At 39.6% G+C, this 8,133-nt stretch overlaps 1 pseudogene; it reads left to right on the plus strand.

The window, feature by feature from the left end:
- The first annotated feature begins 489 nt into the window (after window positions 1–489).
- On the plus strand, window positions 490–6,935 carry LOC108712446 (annotated as a pseudogene).
- Window positions 6,936–8,133: the final 1,198 nt, after the last annotated feature.

Below are 8,133 nucleotides of genomic sequence, written 5' to 3' on the forward strand. Positions count from 1 at the left end.
CTGATGACAATAAATTTGCAGCCGTACAGAGCATTTGTTTTTATATGGGGTCAGTGACTGCCATTTGAAAGCTGGAAAGAGTCAGAAAAAGAAGGCAAATAATTAAAAACCTATAAATAATGAAGACCAGTTGAAAAGTTGCTTTAAATTGTCTACTCTATAACAGACTGAATGTTAAATTAAACGCAAACGACTCCTTTAATGCTGAGCTTTGTTTCAATCTGCATATCTGATGATTCAAATATTAAAGTTTGTAGAGAAAATGAACAATCTTTCCCACGACTAATGGTAGCGGAAAATATTGTAATTGTAACATACATGGCCATTCTAGGGTAGATGCTGTGGCCTTCATTAATAAGCATAGTGGAATTGCACTGAACAATTCAATTATTTTGATGCAAAACGCTAGAATGTACAGTTTTTTCATATTAATTGCACTCAGTTGGTTTATCTGATTTTAGAAGGGACAGGCAACAAAAGAGCGGCCAAATGGCTCCTTCACCCAGCAAGACGAAGGAACACTCAGAAGACAGGGCAAAAGAAAGAAGCAAAGAAAAAGCTCCAGGAAAAGAAGCCAAAGATAAACATTGTGGGCGTGATAAACCAAGGAAGAGGCGCAGTGCCTCTAGTGGCAGTAGCAGTAACAGTCGTTCCCGCTCCAGTTCGTCCTCTAGCTCCTTTTTGGGTTCCAGTTCTGGCTCTAGCTCCGGTTCCAGTTTTCATTTGCTTCGAGTCATTCAGGAAGTTCCAGTTCCTCTCGTAGCTCTAGTTCCAACAGCTCCTCTGGTTCTCCAAGTCCATCTCACTGTCACCATGATAACAGGAGGCGATCTCGTCCAAAATCCAAACAGCCAAAGCATGATGAAAAAGAGAGAAAACGGCAAAGCCCAAGTCCCAGACCCATAACGTTTCACATTGGGAGGTTGACAAGGAATGTACCTAAGGACCATATTCTAGAGATAGTCTCCCCATATGGAAAAATAAAGATGATAGATATGCCAAGGGGTATGCATCTATGTTGAAATTGAAGCTCCTGAAGAAGCAGAGAAAGCCTTAAAACATATGGATGGAGGACAGATTGATGGGCAGGAGATCAGCTGTTCTGATGACATGGCCTATGCATGCAATGCCCAAAAGTTTCAGTCCCCCTCAACGAATGTTGCCACCTCCCTCAATGTGGTGGTGACCACATATAAGGAGAAGGTCATGTTTACCTCAGAGATGCTCCCCTGTAAGACCCCGGTCACGGTCAAGTATATGGAGTGGTGACAGACCCCAGCTCATAAAATGCTCATCTGAGCATATTTGAACAAAGGTGTCATAGACCACTTGGCAAAGTCTGTCTACCTGTTACAAATCCCATTACCTCTCTTATACATCGTGAATGGGCTGCCTCCTATCATGGAGGGTTTTGCTTCTCTTTCTCTGTCTGGCAGAACATACCATAGCACTATAGCTTGACTATGAAATGTATAAGTGCATTATGAGACTAACAAAGTCTATTGTAAGTGAGTATTTATCTCCCCAGCAGCAGTATTTCCATCTCATTGCTGGAATGCCCCTGGCTAAAGCCATAGTTAACTACAGTAGCTGCTTAGAATAGTAATAGCATTAAAACAACAGTACATGTGCTACAATAATGTGTGGTATACACTAATTACCTTGCTATACACTGGCAGGGAGCATGAATGTGCCATGCTGCAGTTATTATCTGTGCCCAATAGTAGAAGCTCCTGCCCCCATCACTTTCTACACAATGTAAGTGCCAACTGCCCACCCCTCTGATTAGAGAATTGAAGAATGGTATAAATGTGACACTTTGCTTTAGCCACTACAGGTTTTGTGCCATCTATTGCAGGGGACACTTTTTTAGTTCAAGTCCCACTTGAAGGTCCAACCTTTGGTCAGGACCATTCTCAGCTCATGAAGTTTGTATCAATGTGTCAATCATTCAGCCATAGGTCCAAGAATATCTAGGACATAAGATTCATATTCACCCCAACTCTTACCCTCAACGATCTTTATGTTAGACTTTCAAGTGTCTAGCAGAGCAAATGGCCAAACTTCCCGATAAAACAATTAAATGTATTTTGGAAAGGTATTTCCATTATGCAAAAAAACTGCTTTTAGGTGGTGATGCACTAACTCTTTTATTGCCATTATTGTACTTATTGTACTCATTGTACTTAAAAGGCAAAACATCATCAAAGCTTGTTAACCTCACGGCAATAGTATGTTACAGTGCCGAGCAGCTTTTGAGAAAGTCCATGCGTTTGTTTTGGTCCTGAAGTTTTTACAGGAATACTAAGGCTAAAATACAGCTTGCCATCATATGAAGCAGCATGTTGGAAAATTCACAGATATATACAGAATATGGGCAGTAAATGTTTCCGTGCCTTCACAGAATGAAGGGTGCATAGTTTTACATGTACTGCTTTTAATCGCTTGGGGAAAAAGCAATTATTCTCATTCCCTTCTGGGCCTACAAACTGTGAAGAATAACAATGTATAAGTGATTTCATACCTGGATCCTTAGACTAATGGCAAACTAGTAGTGTCTCTCCTGGAGCTCATACAGCAAATTCTCATCCAAAAAGGTTCAGAGTATTTTGGCCACAATGCACCTATAGGAGCAATGATAGTTGACTAGTGATGACAATGGCATTCATCAATGGCAGGTGGCATGGGCTGTAACCAGTGCTCCTCTACAAATGAGAAACCAACTAGTGGTGCCATTATCCTTAAACTACGTACAGATGGGAAGATCTGAATTCTGCTGGTAACCAAATTGGCCAACACAGACCCTAGTTTGGCCATTTGAATAGAAAGTCATTTATACATTTGAGCAATGACTGTATTGCCAAAATAACAGTATATCTTTTATATATTTATTTAAGACCAGCCCCATCATTCCCAAACAATAGAGCTGGTCATCCAGAGAAGCCTGAGCCAGTGGTGGTGGTGTTCAACCTAAAGATGCTTTCGGTTAAGATTTAAAGAGAATGCTATTTGCTCATCTAGATACTCAGGTTGAAAATCACTTGGGTTCAGATTTGGGAGGGGTGATCACTTATTCATTGGCCAGATATTTTTGGAGCTAGGGTTGAATTGCTAATACGGCCATGTTTTCCTGTCTCTGTAAGCTTGTTATGAAATAAAGACGACCATGTCTAAACAGTGGACCTTCAACTTTAATAACCACTGGCCAAAATTGCACAATAATGTCTCTCCTGCATCTTTAATTAAATTTGGACGTCTTAATTCACCGATCAAAGAGGTTTTACATCCACTTTGAAAAACCAGCTGACCAACACACGCCTGAATTTGGCCATTTGAAACTTCCCCATTAGATTTATACCTATACCTATTTGCTCTTCTTGATACGTACACCGGAAAACCCAGGTCATTTACCATAAGATTTGGGGATCAGGGCCAAGCATTCATTTGTTACCCATATATTTTCAGAACTAGGGTTGAGTTGCGGGTTCACTAATGTTGTTGAATCCTTCTGTATTTGTAGTTGAATTTAAGCATCCTACTTCATAGAGCAAGAGAGCTCACTTAGTTGGGTGTATGGAGGGTTTACATGCCCAATAATAGAAACCTACTAAACAGTGCACGCATTACAGCCCAACATACGTTCAGTGAAAGAATGTAGCACTGTATCCAATATGTCATATTTTACGTGAGCAAAGGTGGAAATATTAAGAGATTGAATAGAAATATCCAGTTACCAAGAAAAACCTGTCATTTTTCTTAATAGAAAAGAATGCATTTTGGAATTTGAGTTCCTTTTAATATTCCATATTACTTTTCAGGAGTTCATTAGCTCAAACACACAAAGGGCTTTCAGTATTTATAAGAACTGTGTTTGAACCAAATGTCACATGAGCAAAGAAAAAATTTAAATAAAGGGCGATAAAAGTGGCATCGGGGTATGCAGAATGTTCCGGCCGAGACAGTTTTATTATTTTTAATGTATTGGTGGAAAACAAGGTGCTGGTCGGTTATCCTAATGTGGATGAAACCTTTGTTTTAATCGTCTGATTTATCCAAAAGGGAGAACACATTTTATTGCCTTTTAGGGCCTGTCATAGGACCTTGACACATGAGTACGGTGTGCCTGATGAGAAAGGTTCTTCCCTAACCTAGACAGTGAATGTAAGTCATCATGAATCCTCCACCCTTTGATGTAGCTTCTAGGAAAATCCCCACCACTGCAACAAGAACGACTTTTCCATTTTAGTTCATGCATCGGTGAGATATCGACACACCTACCTTCCCATTATACTGCAGCTGACTCAGTAGAGGCGTCATCACTGCAGTTTATGAGTTTTCCAAGCCTAAAGCAAAAAGTACTACAAGGTGTTGCATGCTGAAGTCCTTAATCGTTTTCCCATTAGCCTGGGGAGGATAATCCAATGACACCATATTGAGGTGTCATGCATTTAGTTGTTTGTGGTTGGGGATGGTGCCATAGTTTTAAAGTAGTGGGCCCTCCATATGAGCCTTCTATAGCAGCGTTGCTCTACCTCAGGGGTCCTCAAACTTTTTTAACCCATGAGCCACATTCAAATGTATAAAAAGTTGAAGAGCAACATAAGCATGCAAAGTGCTTTAAGGACAATAATAGTAAGCTTTGGATGCCTCTTTGTTCTTTTGACAACCCTAAAAAAACTTAGCATGCTGGCCAAACAGAGGGATCTGGGATGAACACGTGTTTGCTGTATAGGTACTATATATTGTAGGAAGTATGGCTGCTGGTTTCATACAGGTATATTTGTAAATTTGTTATTAGAAAAGGAGCTGAACAAAGGTTCAATCCTCAAGTTAGGAGATAACGGAGTATCCAGGCTTAACTTCTCTCATTTCCTGGTAAAATAACTGTTCTCTGAACATCATCAAACTGTAGGTCTGGAGTAGGCAACAAATACCTATTTAAGGTGTATTAAACACAGGGCTCCCTATGTTGTACACAAATGTATATTCCAAGTGTCTGTATATGTCTTAAAACAGGATTTTGAGAAAGTGTTTTCTGCAATAAAGTTATCAATGTGTCTGACTATATATATCTCATTAGAGAATAGGTATGGAGGAAATTTTTCTTACAAGGAAAAGGAAAAAATGACCTCTAAGGAACAAGAACAGGAAAAATTGACTTCTAATGATGGAGAAATAGCAGATACTGTGGTGAGAATAGAAAAGCTGTCACACCAAAGAGAAGCTGAGACGCTGGGAAATGAATCAGTATTTACATATGCAGGTAACATTGCTCACATGTCCATGATTTCAAGTCTGTTGAATGAGTAGTGAGGTAAAAGGAAGAGGAACAGATGACAACTAATGAGACGCAATAAATGTTTGGTAACCAGGTAACCATTCTACAAAATATTTTATTGTACTTAGGTTAATTTACAAGTTCCTAAACTGTAGTGCTCAAAGAGATGGACAATCTAAAGACGTGTAGGGGTACAGTTTGGGTTGAATACTTCTTTGTTGCCCATAGATCAATGGTTCACCCTAGTGCAGACAGAACAGTTGCTGGAGAGGTCTGTCTGAAGGTCAGCTAGGTTGGTGGAAAAAGTCTATTTTTATTTCTAGTTGCTCTTGAAGGTCCAGGCTACAGGTCAGTTTTCGAAAGGTTTGAGTTTTCTAATTGGGGAGATTTTGTGTGAATATTTATTTAGATATTCATGGAACTAAAGCAGAATGACTGGTACATCAACATTTTTCATATATCAACAATCGTGTTATGATCTAAGGTGGACTTCATGATGTAAGGTGGCACCAAAAATTCAAAAACTATTGTCTTTGACTACTATTTTTGGAGCTATAACTAGATGACTAGGTAGGGATAGTAGGGATAGTACACTGAAAAGTGAAACTTTAACCCAAAAAGACCAATGTAAACCTGCAGAACTTTTTAAAACAACAGTTACCAACACTTTCACAGAATTTTCAGGGGCTCTTCTGCCTCTGGGGTTGGCTTGCCTCATAGCAGAAGCAGCACTGTGGTTAATATAACACTTATGTCACAGCAAAGTAGAGTTTGTTCCTTGGCACCAGCATGGTTGCTCTCCAGTCACCCATGGGCTTGCTAATGTCAACATTTAAAGGCTTTTTCCTTTTTAAAAAATGGGGTATCAAGTTATTAAAGTCTAATAAACACCAGTGAGTTTTGAGACCACCCGTATGAAACTCGACAGTTACACACTAATAATACCAAGAATTTGTTTCCCTGTTCGTAGCTGTGGACTCGTCACGCTTAGGATGACTTAATTCTCTTATGGGCGATTCCCGGTTCTTGTTTTACAGTTTTTACTTTTCGCTGTTCATTGCAGACTCGTGATCATGTATTTATATATTAACAGCTTACATGTCTTTGCTTGCAGTCTACATTGTTCAGCTATAACAGTGAAACCAGTTCCATAATCCCTTCTGTTAATGGTCTTTATTCTCAGGTTGGCGCTGGGAATTTCAGCCCTTTGTGAAAACCATGAATCATTATATATCTCTGAATAGACAAGACTAATTTGGACATTACATGGATTTTTTCCCCTAACTGTTTTACTTTATTTCTTAGCTGATGATGAATATATGATACAGTTCAGAAAAACACTAGGCTGTGATCCATACTGTCCAATCATCAGGAGCTTGTATACCAAAACAGATTGGTTTGTTGGATCACAATATTATAAACACATCCATTTGTGTATTCTGTATGCAATGCACTTGGGTACTTTACCAAGAAAGTGATGCTTGGGGATGATTGCATAAACAAAAAACAGATGAATATACCCACAACAGGTAGGATTCTCTTTGGAGGATCTTCTTGAATTAGGTGGGCCATTAAAGGTCCAGAGAAAGAGTTTTATGGAGCAGTGTCAGGATCAGATTGGCCTAAGAGAAGATCTCCGGGTAGACCCAAGCACTAGTGGGCCCCAGTCAAGAACTATTGCCCAGCCATTTTTGTGAAATTGGGCCCTGGGTATCAGGTTCTCTGGTGAGCTCTAGGGGGTCAATCTGTCACTAGGCAGTGTTGATTTAAGATCCCAGCCTTATAGCTTGACTATAGTTTCTAACATGTTTTAATTTGATGAGATGTTGAAGCATGCTAATATGTAGTACAGTAACATTTGAGGGGAGCAAAACTGCTTTGAATGGAGTATGTGTTCTAGTAGAAAAGCAATACAAAGGAAACAGAAGATTATCATTGGCTAAAATCTTTCTTATCCCTAAGATCAGATGTTCCCTATATATGGGGTCAAAGCTAGGAGGAAGGGGGAAGCTTAAAAAAATAAGAGTGGGATTTTGGAGAATGTTTAGTCTCCTAGATATGGGCCAGTAAGGGATAGATTCAAGGTGAACATATTATATTCATTGTTCCGGAACAGAAGAATTTGAAACAACAAGTAAGGGTGGTGGCACACATAGTGTTCGCCCAGTGACAAATCTCCTCTTCTTCGGGCGACTAATCTCCCCAAAATGCCTTCCCCACCAGCTAGAATGTGAATCAAAGAAGAGGAGATTTGTTGCTGGGTGACTAATCTCCCTGAACGCTACGTGTGCCACTATCCTCACGAGAAATCTTCAGGCGACTTCGGACAACTAAAGCGTTCCGAGTGCCATCCCACAAGCGTTTCACATTCTTACCAGTGGGAAGAATTTAAAAATTAATTTGTCGCTGGGCGACTAATCTCCCCGAAACGCTACGTGTGCCACCACCCTAAGAAAATGAGGGAAGGAAAACAACGAAGTAATCTGCTCAACTCAGAAGGAATCCAGATCCAAGTCTACAGACCCAGATAAATAATTTTTCATAATCCATTTTAAAGAGCTTTGTTCCAATTGTCAACTTTTTTAATTAATGAAAATAGTTTTAGGCTAATAGGCCATTCATCTGTATTACTGGTGCTCAGTAGTTTTGGCTAATTGCCTCTGGTTGATGAGTGTATTACATCTTGTATTGTTGCTTTGTACGTTTTATTGAGACATATTGATATTAATTAATATTAATCAGGGGTGTCCTACCACTAGCAAAGAGAATGCATGCATCCTTCATTTCATATGGTAAAATCAATATCTACTAGGCAGCTGTGTAGCCATGGATTTGCAAAGGGCATTAAAGCTTCA

The sequence above is a fragment of the Xenopus laevis genome, chromosome 3S (assembly GCF_017654675.1).
Source record: "Xenopus laevis strain J_2021 chromosome 3S, Xenopus_laevis_v10.1, whole genome shotgun sequence".
NCBI lineage: Eukaryota > Metazoa > Chordata > Amphibia > Anura > Pipidae > Xenopus > Xenopus laevis.